A 13,061-nucleotide genomic window follows, 5' to 3' on the forward strand; every position below is an offset into this window, starting at 1 on the left:
TCTTTATGAGATTGACTAACTTTACTGAGTATAATTTCCTCCAATTTTGTTCATGTCACGAGTGTTTACCCAGCTCTTCATTGTTTTTTTTATTAACAATTTATTGGGGCTCATACAATTCTTATCACAGTTCATACATATACATACATCAATTGTATAAAGCACATCTGTACAGTCTTTGCCCTAATCATTTTTTTCTCCTCTTTTCTTTTTTTACATTTTATTGGGGACTCATACAACTCTTATCACAATCTATACATATACATGCATCAATTGTATAAAGCACATCCATACATTCCCTGCCCCAATCATTCTCAAGGCATTTGCTCTCCACTTAGCTCTTCATTGTTTTTAAGGCTGTACATAGTTTCCATCTTTTTGCTGTTGTAGAGATTGCTAGGATAAACAGTGTGTGCATATATCTGTTCATGTTTGCAAGCAGTTCTTTACTGATTGTTGGCTGACTGGATGTCATCTTTGGTAAATTGTCTGTTCAAATCATCTTGTTCCCCCTATTTTCATTGGGTTATTTGTGTTTTTCTGATTTAGGTGGTATAGTTTTCTATAGATTTTCTGAAATTAGCCCTTTACCTGATAGATCATTACCAATCCCCTCACCCTGAGTTCTCTTTATACTCTTTTGATTAAGTCTTTTGATGTATACAAATCTACTTTTAGAAGGTCTTAGTTCTCTAGTGGGAGTTTTTCTTTATGTTTGATATTTTTGCCTGGTAATTAATTTTTCTTTCTGTTCTGAGATGTTTATCAAATATAAGTTGTTCCTTTTGATAATATCCCACAGAATTGTTAGGATTTCTTCAACTTTAAAAAAACCCCACATTTTTATTTTTTGGTTGTCTTGTATTTTGGACTCAAGAGTTTTGTCTTCAAGATCTATGAATTGTGTTTCCATTGCTTCAGTTCTTTCGAACTATTATCCAGTTACAGTAGTGTTTGCCTTTGAATTTCTATTTGGAGTCCTTGTATTAGTCTGAGGTTTACATTTACTTTATCAGATTGCTCTTATAGTACTTTCCTTAGTTCTACTATTTTGTTTTCCTGTATTTCTTCCAAAGTTTTCCTCTATTCATTGAAAGTGACTAAAGATTATTTTCCTAAACTCACACAGAATATATGAAACATTCTCTTTCTTATATATAAGAATATATAAAACATTATTTTTCACAGCTACATTTATTTCACTCAATTGAGGTTCAGTGTTCTGTTTTCACATGTACATAGTAGTTGACTACTGTCACTGAGATATGGTGTTGTTTGTCTCTGGGCTGCACACGTGCTTTAGATTCTCCAGATTCAAGGGTGGCTAGGTCATTTAGCACTACCTTATGCCTCTTAGGGGCTGGTGGCCAGAAACAGTTATATTCTGCACCTCTCAAGATCCTGGTTTCAACGTCAGCTCGCAAGATTGTAGGAAGTGCAAATATAAATATAAATCAAATAATTTACATGGAGGAGGAGAGAAGACACTGCCTGCTGGAGCTTTATCCACTGACTGTGTATTAGAGCAGGACCCATGATCTGTGTTAAATTACTCCACTCTGGGCCTGGGCCTAATTCCTGGATCTGAAGAGAGATGAGCTTCAATTTCTCCTGTGCTAAGTAAATTTCCCATGATGCAGGTTCACCTAACTTTGCACTCCTCCAGAGCTGGCTCATCCTCTCGATGGTCTGGGGAGGTGTTGCCATAGTCCAGTCCCGGGAGTTCCAGCTGGCTGCCGTCTCCTGTTTGCTGGCAATGCAGTGATTGGGCTGTGACGTTCTCAGCCCCAAGTTGCAGGAACTCATGGATTATCCTGCTTGAGTTTAACCACATTTGCCCCTCCCTAGTATGCAATTCATACCCAAGTACATATGTTGGGGCTGAAAGGGCTAGGGTTCATTATGGTCTTAATTAGGGGGGAGTGTGGAGACAAGTTCCCCCTCTTCTCCTCTGAGGTCCTGAGTGCTGGGGAAGGATCGATCGGCTCTGTAGCCATCCTGTCAGCCATGCACATACTCCACAGCCTTTTTCTTTGTCAGTCGTTTTAGTGGGGGCTCGTATAACTCTGATCACAATCCATACATCCATCTATTGTGTCAAGCACATTTGTACATTTGTTGCCCTCATCATTCTCAAAACATTTGCTTTCTGCTTGAGCCCTTGGTATCAGCTCCTCATTTTTCCTCCCTCCTTACCCGCTACCCCATCCCTCATGAACCCTAGATAATTTATAAATTATTATTATTATTTTGTCATATCTTACACTGTCCGATGTCTCCCTTCACCCACTTTTCTCTTCATCCCCCAGGGAGGGAGTTATATGTAGATCCTTGTAATCAGTTCCCCCTTTCCAACCCACCCTCCCTGCATCCTTCCTCCACCCTCCCAGTATCTTCACTCTCACCACTGGTCCTGAAGGGATCATCTGTCCTGGATTTCCCGTGTTTCCAGTTCCTGTCTGTACCAGTGTACAGCCACTGGTCTGTCCAGATTTGTAAGATGGAATTGGGATCATGATAGTGGGGAAGGAGGAAACATTTAGGAACTAGAGGAAAGTTGTATGTGTCATTGTTGCTGCACTGCACCCTGACTGGCTCGTCTCCTCTCTGCGACCCTTCTGTAAAGGGATGTCCAGTTGCCTGCAGATGGGCTTTGGCTCCCCAATCTGTTCTTTTCATTCACAATGATTTGAATTTTTGTTCTTTGATGCCTGATACCTGATCCCTTTGACACCTTGTGATCACACAGGCTGGTGTGCTTCTTCCATGCGGGCTTTGTTGATTCTGAGCTAGATGGCCACTTGTTTACTTACCTTCAAGCCAGTAGGACCCTAGACACTATATCTTTTGATAGCCGGGCACCATCAGCTTTCTTCACCGTATTTGCTTATGTACACATTTGTCTTCAATGATCGTATTAGGGAGGTGAGCACACAATGATATGATTTTTTTTTGTTTGTTCTTTGATGCCTGATAACTGATCCCTTCGGCACCTCGTGATCACATAGGCTGGTGCGCTTCTTCCATGTGGGCTTTGTTGCTTCTGAGCTAGATGCTGCTTGTTTATCTTCAAGCCTTTAAGACTCCAGATGCTATATCTTTTGATAGCTGGGCACCATCAGCTTTCTTTACCATATTTGCTTATGCACCCGCTTTGTCTTCAGAGATCCTGTTGGGAAGGTGAGCATCATGGAATGCCAGTTTAACAGAACAGAATATTCTTGTCTTGAGAGAGTACTTGAGTGGAGGCCCAACGTCCATCTGCTACCTTAATACTAAATCTATACATACATGCAAATAGGTCTATTTGCCCATCCTCATATATAAATATATTTATCTATGTACATACCTGTATTTAGACCTCTGTAAATGTCCTTTGCCTCAGTTTCATTTTTCTTTCCTCTTGTCCCACTATCATGTTCAGCCTTCATTTGGGTTTCAGTAATGCCTCTCAATTACATTACCCTTGATCGTGCCCTACCAGCCTCCTACACCCTCCTTGCCATCGATTTTGGATCACTTGTTCTTCCCTTGTCCCTGGGTTTGTTAGCACCCACTTCCTTTCACCGAACTCCCCCTCTCCCATATCCCCCTGGAACCATCAGTTCCCTTGTTTTCTCCTTCAAATTGTTGATCCTGCCTATCTTATCTAGATAGACGGCAAATAATGCTTTCAGGAACATTTGTGTACAAGATTTCGCGTCGACTTGCGTTTTCATTTTACGTGGCTATGTATATCCAGGAGTGGGATTCTGTGTCATCTGTTCTGTGTTCAACTTTTTGAGAAATTCCATCCCAACTGTTCTCATTCTTCCAGAGCTTTTAAATGCTTATGCCATGCAGACTACGTATCCAAATCTGGATACTCTCTTCTGCCCTGTAGTCTGCTGTACCTAATGGCTTTCATTGTTAAACTGTTCAGAAAGGGGAAACAAGGCAATTGTTTAGGTCTTACGCCATTGTTATTTTCTGGTTTCAAATTAATAAACATTTTGTAACAAATAGTAAAAGAAACAGACAATACAAAACTTTAAAGAATGGAAGTTCTTACTGTAGTCTCCATTGATTAGTGAACTACCAGTGACGGGTCTGTAGCTTTTATCTGTGCATGTAGAATCTTTTTCACTCATTTATTTACAAAAACTGGAATAATACATTATATTGCTTAAATTATTTTTTGATTAATGTATAAAATACCTATTTCTATTTGTGCATGCCTTACCCTATTTTTAAAAGCATCTTCATTGGCACGTCACCCACGTGTCCAATTTAGTCCTTCAGTCACAGCAAGGTGCATTCCACAGTCACCACCACAATCAGTTTCAGAACATTTTCTTCTCATACTCATTGTAAAGTCAGATCCCGTTTTCCGCATCCTCCCCTGCTACTCCCCTGGCTAGTTACTGGGTTTCATATAGAGAAAATCATACAGTACTAAACAAACATAATACAAAATCATAGAAAACAAGCAAACAAAACCCAACACCGATGCCTAAGCAGAAAAACCTCAATCTAAATGAAAGTAGAAAATATTAAAACCAACTTTAAAATGAGTCAAAAGGGAGCCCCAAATCCACTCTCAGGGTCCCCACTAACCACAGGGTAGGGATGTGAAGAACCTTGCTGTTATTCACAGTAGGATTGTCATGTAAAGTCAGTTATGGCAGATAGAAAGTGTAATAATGGTATCCTCCTTATTTTGAAGTGCTTCAGAATGTTACCTAGAAGCTGTTAGTGGTTGCCTAGGCGATGGAGTGTCAGCCACAAAAAGGAATGAAATCCTATTATATGCAACAGATGGATGAACTTGAAAACGAGTTACTAAGTGTAAAAACAAACAAGCACAGGGAGACACTTACTGTATGATTTCATTTGTATTAATTGTTCAGCAGAGGCTAGTCTTGGAGACGGAAAGCAGGCTGGTGGCTGCCGGGAGCTGGGAGTTGGGAGGAATAGAGAACACTTAATGGCTACAGAGTTTCCAGAAAATGTTCTAGATTTAGATGGAGATGGTTTTGTAGTCTTGTGATGTATTTTAAACCACTTACTTGTTTACTTTAAAGGGGTGAATTGTGTGGTATGTGATTTAGACCTCAAAATAAGAAAGATAGGACTCCTGTGAGCTTCTCATAAAAACCAAGCTGCCCTCAAGCATGAACTTTTGTCAGCTCTTAGTCTCCCATATATCTTAGCATTTAGTTGGCTTTTACAAATAAAAATTCATATAAATGATCACCTGCTGTTTCCTCTCTCTTACTACCCCTTCAAGCGAAAGGTGGAGGTTTTCCTCTCCCACCTCTCCTCCTTTCCATGTTTCTCCTTCCTTTTCTGGGGCTGACCCTCAGAGGGTCACTTGAGTGAATACTGTCTTCAGACCTCACTGCATGAGGAGACCCCACAGCTTCAGGAGAGAAGCTCCCTGGGCTGCCTAGAAGTACCTGCTCTCTCGGGCTACTGCCCACTCTCTCCTCACCTTCACAGCTCTGGCTATGGGAATTCAAGCAGTGTGAAGGTTCGTAGCAGGGGAAGCAGGGAGGGGGTGGGGTGGCCACAGGTTTGTTCCCCAACTGGCCTTCGGGCAAAGGTCTAGCTCCTAAGTCTAGATAAGGTGGGTTTTGGTGCCTGGTTTCATCCACACCTTGGTAACTTGAAGTGGCCCTGTTGAGAAATGGTGCTGTCTGACTTGCTTGTTTACTTAGGAATTTGCGGGGCTCTTGTGTCCCCTGCACGATATATCCCCAAGGAAAGAAGGCAGCATTGAGCGCAGTGTTCGATTACCCAATGGACAAAGTAAACATAGGCCTACTTGTGCTTAGTACTGTATAGTGAACAATTTCATATTTTTCCACCATGTCGTAGATTCTGCTTCTAAGAATGACGGGCCTCTGTCTCTTCCCAGTCCCCAGCATTTTCTTATAGACTCAGCAAAGCTCATTTTCACATTCCCACTCCCTGCCGGGGCTGGAGTGCTCGCTTAGCCAGGTAAGCAAGGGCCTATTGGCGAACAGTTTCACTTATTTCTCACCATATCTAGGGAAATACAAAATCGATCTTTATAAACTAGTAAGCAGACACAAGTAAGTCTGTCCTTAACTTGGTTAGTAGGCAGGCGACTTCTGCTTAGGGAGCGACAATGCCATGGGCCTGGGCCTGGGCCTCTTCCCACCTGAGCGCTCTCCAGTGGAGACAGGTGCTTTGCCTTCTGTGTGGGCGCCGAGAGAGGGCACTAGTTCCATCACAGGGCCCATCAGTCAGAATGTACTATCTCAGCCACCTCTGGGTGCATCCTGGAATGCTCAGGGTTGTAAAGTGGAGGATGTTTGTCCATCTTTTTCTTTTTGAAAAGAGCATACATTCTTTGGTTTAAAAAGAAAGGAAAAAAAAGTTCCAAACAACAGTGAAGTTTCTGCCTGCACATAAGCACCATTGTCACACCCTAAAGGTGCCCAATCTCTATCTTTACCACTTGGGAGAGCTCCTTGTGGATGGTTTTCTTTGCCATATTTAATGCACGTGCAACATCTTATTTTCTGGATCTCCTCTTTTTTACTCATGGGTCTCCTGATAGGAAGGGATGCCTTCTTAATATGAAGGCGCTTCTTTTTTTTTTTTTTTCTTTTTTAAAATTTTTTTAATTTTAACAATTTATTGGGGCTCATACAATTCTTTTCACAGTTCATATATATACATACATCAATTGTATAAAGCACATCTGTACAGTCTTTGCCCTAATCATTTTTTTCTCTTTTCTTCTTTTACATTTTATTAGGGACTCATACAACTCTTACCACAATCCATACATATACATACATCAATTGTATAAAGCACATCCATACATTCCCTGCCCCAATCATTCTCAAGGCATTTGCTCTCCACTTAAGCCCCTTGCATCAGGTCCTCTTTTTTTTCCCCTCCTCCCTCCCCCTTCCCCCCTCCCTCATATGCCCTTGGTAATTTATACATCGTTGTTTTGTCATATCTTGCCCTATCCGGAGTCTCCCTTCCCCCCTTCTCTGCTGTCCCTCTCCCAGGGAAGAGGTCACATGTGGATCCTTGTAATCAGTTCCCCCTTTCCAACCCACTCACCCTCCACTCTCCCAGCATCGTCCCTCACACCCTTGGTCCTGAAGGTATCATCCACCCTGGATTCCCTGTACCTCCAACCCTCATATGCACCAGTGTACAGCCTCTGTCCTATCCAGCCCTGCAAGGTAGAATTCGGATCATGGTAGTTGGGGGGAGGAAGCATCCAGGATCCGGGGGAAAGCTGTGTTCTTCATCGATACTACCTCACACCCTAATTAACCCATCTCCTCTCCTAAACCCCTCTATGAGGGGATCTCCATTGGTCGACACTTGGGCCTATGAAGGCGCTTCTTGATACAAAGTTCTTTCTTGTACACTGTCGTGGGCCAGGTTGTCTAGAGAAACAAACCAGTGTCCCACAGTGAATCAATTAACATGGCCCTCCCCTAGAGAGTTGCAGTCCTGGACCCTCACAGGGCGGCGCAGCGCTGTCCGGTAGGGTCACTGTGAGGTCCATAGCAAGGCGTTTGCTTGCTTTTGACAACAATAGTCTTGTAACGCCCACCAGAACACTGGTGAAACCATGCAAATAAGGTGCAGTGTGGCTCACCATGGGAATTTTGTACCTTGCCAAAAATACAATTAAGGCGCCTGGAACCTTGTGATTGAGGGAATATGCAAATCAGGCACATTAGGACCCTAGCAGAGGAATCCGTCTATTTTGCCTACCTCCAAGATGGGAGTGGGCATGCCATTGGGGCTAGGAATCTCTCAGAGCAGAGGCAGAGTTGTAACAATAGAGATGATGGCTGATGGCGAGAAGTGCTTGGCCATAGCTGTCACAAACAGAGAGATGGTAGTAGAACCAGACGGCGGGGGGTGGGGGTGGGGTGCCCACAGAGCAGGAACGCTGAGTGCGTCCAGCCATGGCGCTTGTTCGGCTGCACGGGGCAGAGTGGAGAGCTTCCGGGCCTTGGGGAATAGGCTGCTCTGGTACCTTCAGGTCAAGCTTATTGGTAGCATGGGACCTCCAGGAGCCTTGTTGGCACAGCTCAGTAGCTTTGCAACATTTGCCTGCGCGTGACAAGCACCATGGCAGCCCAAGAGGCCTGAGGATGTCTGGAGAGAGACCTGCCTACAGGCAAGGCTGAACAGAGACTGTGCACATTGAAGACATGTGTCCTGAGTTATTTATGAACGTGCACGCTTACTTCCCGAATAAGTCTCACATCGACGAGTTCTGCGTAGCTGTTTCAATGACTTTGTAAACACAGCAGAGGAATAGAGTGCCTTGGGCACCAGGGCTCCGGATTGCAATCAACCCTCGGCTGTTAATGTTAACCGTGACTTTCTTCGCCCCTCGGGAGCGTGAGTGAGGTCAGACACCCGGCACGCTCCTGTTATGAATGGTTTTTTTCAAGTTCTCTGATCTTAACTGAAGCCGTGTCCCTGCATTTTCGGAGACTGTCACTTACATGATAAGGACTTCATCTGAGCTCTGCATATAGAGACAAGCTGACGTGGTTGGGGTCAGGGGAGCACTTCTGTGACTATGGGAAAGGATTCCTTAGTTAGCTCCCGGCCTAGGATAACTAGCAAAGGCTAGAAGTTACGAGGGAATAGGTTTCACCTCAGAGTACACAAGACCTTCAGGGTTTTCTGCTGTGGAGCAGTTGGTTGTGGAGGTAATTGTGGCAGAAACAGTGTGGAAGTGATTAGGAAAATATTTAACCAATAAATGAAAAATTTCTTGATCTTCCTAGTTATCAGGAATTCAAGTTTTAAAAATATATATTGACAATAATTGAAACATTCTGATCTGATGAAAACTGAGAGAGGATGTGTTGGTGAATGTAGCCTCAGAACTCTTACCTGAAGCCAATGGGCCTATAAATTGATATAACCTCTTGGTTATTATCTAGTAAATGTGAAAAAATACTGTGATAGGTAGGTATATTGTGCCAACTTGGCCAATAAGAACATGTGGGATTAATAGGTCACAGTTTGATTGGAGGGCAAAGAGATAAATGGTTCGGCAAACCTGCCTCTTTCTCTCTTGCTCTCTGATGATTGGACCAGCATGCAGCTGCCTTAGCTAGTTCTTTGCCTCAACTTGTGAGCTACACTACTCGTGGGACACCCAACCCATGGATTGTATTACTAGACTTGAGGTTCCTTCGAGACCTGTTTCGTCATGCTGCTGGCGAATATATCACTTGAGCTTGGGATTGTTGGATCCTGTCTGCTTGCTAACTATTGGTGACTCGCCCTGCTGTTTGTGGCCTGTGGCGGGACTGCATGTATTGCCCTAGGGAAGACTCAGCTGTCTGCTTCCTTGACCTTGGATACAGCAGCCCTCATGAGTTGAAGGACTTCCAGTACATTAACTGTTTCACGGAAGTGAATTGAACCGAGCCCTCTGTACTGCTGTGTGGACTAATTAGCTGCTGTATGCCTTCATTATATATATATATATATATATGCCTTGTTTTTTTCTCTAAAGAACCCTGTCTAACAAAAGTACAAACCCCAAGACATAGCTAATCTAGGTTTCCACCCCAAAGAAAGAGTTAACACTCATTTGGATTTCAGAAAGTTACATAGGTACAAAGAGACATAAAGTTTTAATACATGTTATAACTTGGTGAACCTTAAACCGAGTGAAATTAGTAGTCATAAAAGGAAAAAAAGTAGTCTGACTTTATTATGCAAAGTATCTAGAGTAAGCAACTGTTTAGTGACCAAAGTTTATTAGTGATTACCAGGAGTGGTCAGTAAAGGGCGGGGTGGTGGTGCAGGATTGCTTAGGTAGGGATCGCGGTGTTTCTGTTAAGGGTGATGGGACATTTAACAATGGACTAGGAATGGCTATACAAAGGACACATGCCATTAATGTTATTAAATTGTACACATAAAACTATTGAAATGGCAGATGTTTTTCCATATTTGTTGTTATCACAGTTGGAAAAAAGGTAAACTAGAAAGTTACAAATGTGTGCGAACAAACATGTACAAAATAGCAGAACAAATGGAGACAGTATGCCCATCAGAAAAGAATAGTACAGTCTTCCTTCTGTCGACCCAGCTAAAGCTCAAAAGCAGCACTGAATAAAAAGAGATGCATCGCCCAATTGTATATAAGTAGTCTGACGCCCTGTGAAAAAATGTGGCGATATAAAGAATGTCGTTCGCAGAAGGCACTTCAGAGTTCCGAAGGAAATGGCGAGAAATGGGCACCGAGTGTGGTGCCCTGAGGGCATTAACAAAAGCAGGGTCACGTTTCCTTAGCAAAGGCCTTGGAACACGTGACAAAATGCTTAAGATTGATCAGAGGTGAGCAGTGGGTACTTAACCTTTGGTTACATTATTTGCTGGCCTTTTCTTGTTGGGAAGCTATTTTGCTTTTTTTTTAGGGAAAATATTTTAAATAGTCAAGGGGGCTGGCTCCGTGGCTTTCTGACTCTTCAGGCTTATAATAAAAAGTGTTTTTGTAAGACAATGAAGATTTAACTAACCATGTAGTCCCCAGGTACTTCTTTTTATATAAGTTTTGTATTTTGATGATCTTGGGAAATCTCCTTGGAAAGAAATGATCCTCTTTTCAAAAAAACAACACAGACAGTTGCTCAGGAGGTGAGTTTTCAAGATTGCTCTAACTTCCTGTGACCCGGGGCCTCATGCCCAGGGTTGGGATGCTCAGCTCCCTCTTGTGCCCCTTCCGTAGTTGTGTTACCAGAGCGGGCCTGGAGGCTTCAGACCTCTTCTCTCAGTTCTTGTCAGGCTTGTAAGAAGAATCCAGGTAAGATACAGGGAAAAGGTTCAAACTGAGCGAGTATGTTTATTAAATGGCTACATCTGACATGATTGAGTGTTTCAGTTAGTCTGAGAGCACACTGCTGGATGGAAATTTTTTTAAATCATTTTATTGGGGGCTCGTACAACCCTTATCACAATCCATCCATTGTGTCAGTACATTTGCACATTGTTGCCACCATCATTGCCAAAACCTTTGCTCTCTGCTTGAGCCCTTATATCAGCTCCTCATCCCCCCTCTGGGTAGAAAATTTCTATAGTGCTGCTGATGGTAGACCTATGATTGGCAGGCTTCTTGTGTACCTCCCCTTTACAGGTAATGTGAACCCAGCCCAAGTTTATGCTGTGACCTTGTGACCTGGCCAGAACGCTGGGGTCAGTTTGGTCATTTTTGGGAGCTGGGTGCATCTCCTGCCCATCTCAGTTCATGCCTTTTATTTTTTCATTCCCCCTCCCTGTGGTGGGAATTCCTTTCTGAAATTCCTTTTGAAACTGTATCTTTTCTGCCCTCCAGCCCTCTTTGTGCTGACAATCTATTGATAAAGGAAATGATGGCTTCACCTCCCTCTTTGCTTCTGTTTTCCCCCTTCCAGCCTTGCCCACGATCTGCCCACCTAGCACAGAGAATGACTGGGGGTGACCCTGCCTCCAGTGTCCCAGCTTCTGGCTTCTTGGGCTGTGAAGATCTTCTGATACTTGAGTCCACACGAATAAGCCAGATAATTCTGGGCTGTGGAGCTGGAAGGGCGAAGTGAACTTTTCCTGTTGAAGCCTGCCTTTCAAATAGGAAACAGAACCCCAGAACTCACCCCAGGTCTCAGATACCCCTGGGTACTCAACAGAAGTCCCTAAGTCACATGACATCATCTTAACTTATCTTCCGGTGTGTATTCCCCCCATTTCTTACCCTAAACAGCACCCCACGAACCTCCCAATCCACGCTCCCTCTGCCTTTGAGTCCATTCTGATGCACAGCTCCCCCATATGGGCTTCTGAGATGTAAAGTTTCATGGGAGTAGACCATCTTCTCCCATGGAGTGGTTAGGGAGTCTTAGTACCTGTAAATCTGACTATACCATTTTCTTGCTAAGCCTCCACTTCAGGGTACAGTCAGCCTGTGAGCCATGAAGCTATAATATACCCACTTCTACATCTTTCGTTGTCCTCTCCCCTTCATTCAGTGGGCGCCACTCACTGCTTTGTCCCTTGGTTTGTCTTTGGAACAAACATCTGCTGACTCCTGCCTCAGGACCTTTGTACTTGCTCTCCGCTGCCTGGCATTCTCTTGGCTGCTGTTCCTTATTATATGCATCAAATGGTTACCCATTGGGTTGCTAACTGCAAGGTCAGCAGTTTGAAACCAGCAGCCCCATTCTCAGGAGAAAGATGAGGCTTTCTACTCCTGTATAGAGTTACAGTCTCAGAAGTGTGCAGGGGCAGTTCTACCCTGTCCTGTACGGTCACTCCAAGTCAGAATCTACTAGATGACAGTGAGTTAGCCCTGGTTGTGTAGTGGTTGCGGTTGCATGTTGGACTTGGATCAGAAATCACCTTTTCAAAGAGGCTTCTCTCTCACAACTTTCCACCTGCTGCTTAAACATCTCTCTAGACCATTCTTGTATTCTGATTTTAATGTTTTTGATAGGCCTTTATCGTGCTTTGAAAGTATGATTTTCTTTCTACCACTAGGATATCAGGTCCTGTTTTGTTCAACATCATCGGCATTTACAGGAGTGTTTTTGTCAGGATCCAGCCATTCCTCTGAGTGATTAGGAGGACACAGGATTCCACATGTAATTGTACTCATGGCTGAGATTTAATAGAGTGACAGGATAGAGCAAGGTCTTTAAAGGGAAAAGATGCAGAGGGTGACATCCAGAAGAAACCAAGAGCCCTCTCCCTGTGGAGTCAGCCAGGGCACTCCTCAGTTCTCCAGTAATACACTTGGTCAATATGTGTGAGGTGTTGCAGTGCTGTCTACCCTGGAAGCCCATAGATTGATACCCAGTGCCTAGGGCTTTATTGGGGGCTGGTCATGTAGGCACCCCTACCGAGCATGTACTGAAATTCCAGGGACCCAGTGTTGAATAAATATATAGTCTAGGCACTACATAGAGTCTAGACACGGTGAGCTACTCTTCTTATTCAGGGAAGGTTGTATATCAGTGGAGGAAATGGTTTGGCCTTGCCTGTAGACTTTCTAAGATGGGACTTTCTGGCAT

The 13,061-nt window shown here is 43.5% G+C and overlaps 1 protein-coding gene across 3 annotated transcripts in view; it reads left to right on the forward strand.

Annotated features, from left to right (window-relative positions):
• Positions 1-13,061, forward strand: part of DLG5 (discs large MAGUK scaffold protein 5) — a 183,263-nt gene that overhangs the window by 95,724 nt on the left and 74,478 nt on the right. The gene's annotated exons all lie outside the window — the stretch shown is intronic.

This window comes from Tenrec ecaudatus, chromosome 16 (genome assembly GCF_050624435.1).
Source record: "Tenrec ecaudatus isolate mTenEca1 chromosome 16, mTenEca1.hap1, whole genome shotgun sequence".
Classification (NCBI taxonomy): Eukaryota; Metazoa; Chordata; class Mammalia; order Afrosoricida; family Tenrecidae; genus Tenrec; species Tenrec ecaudatus.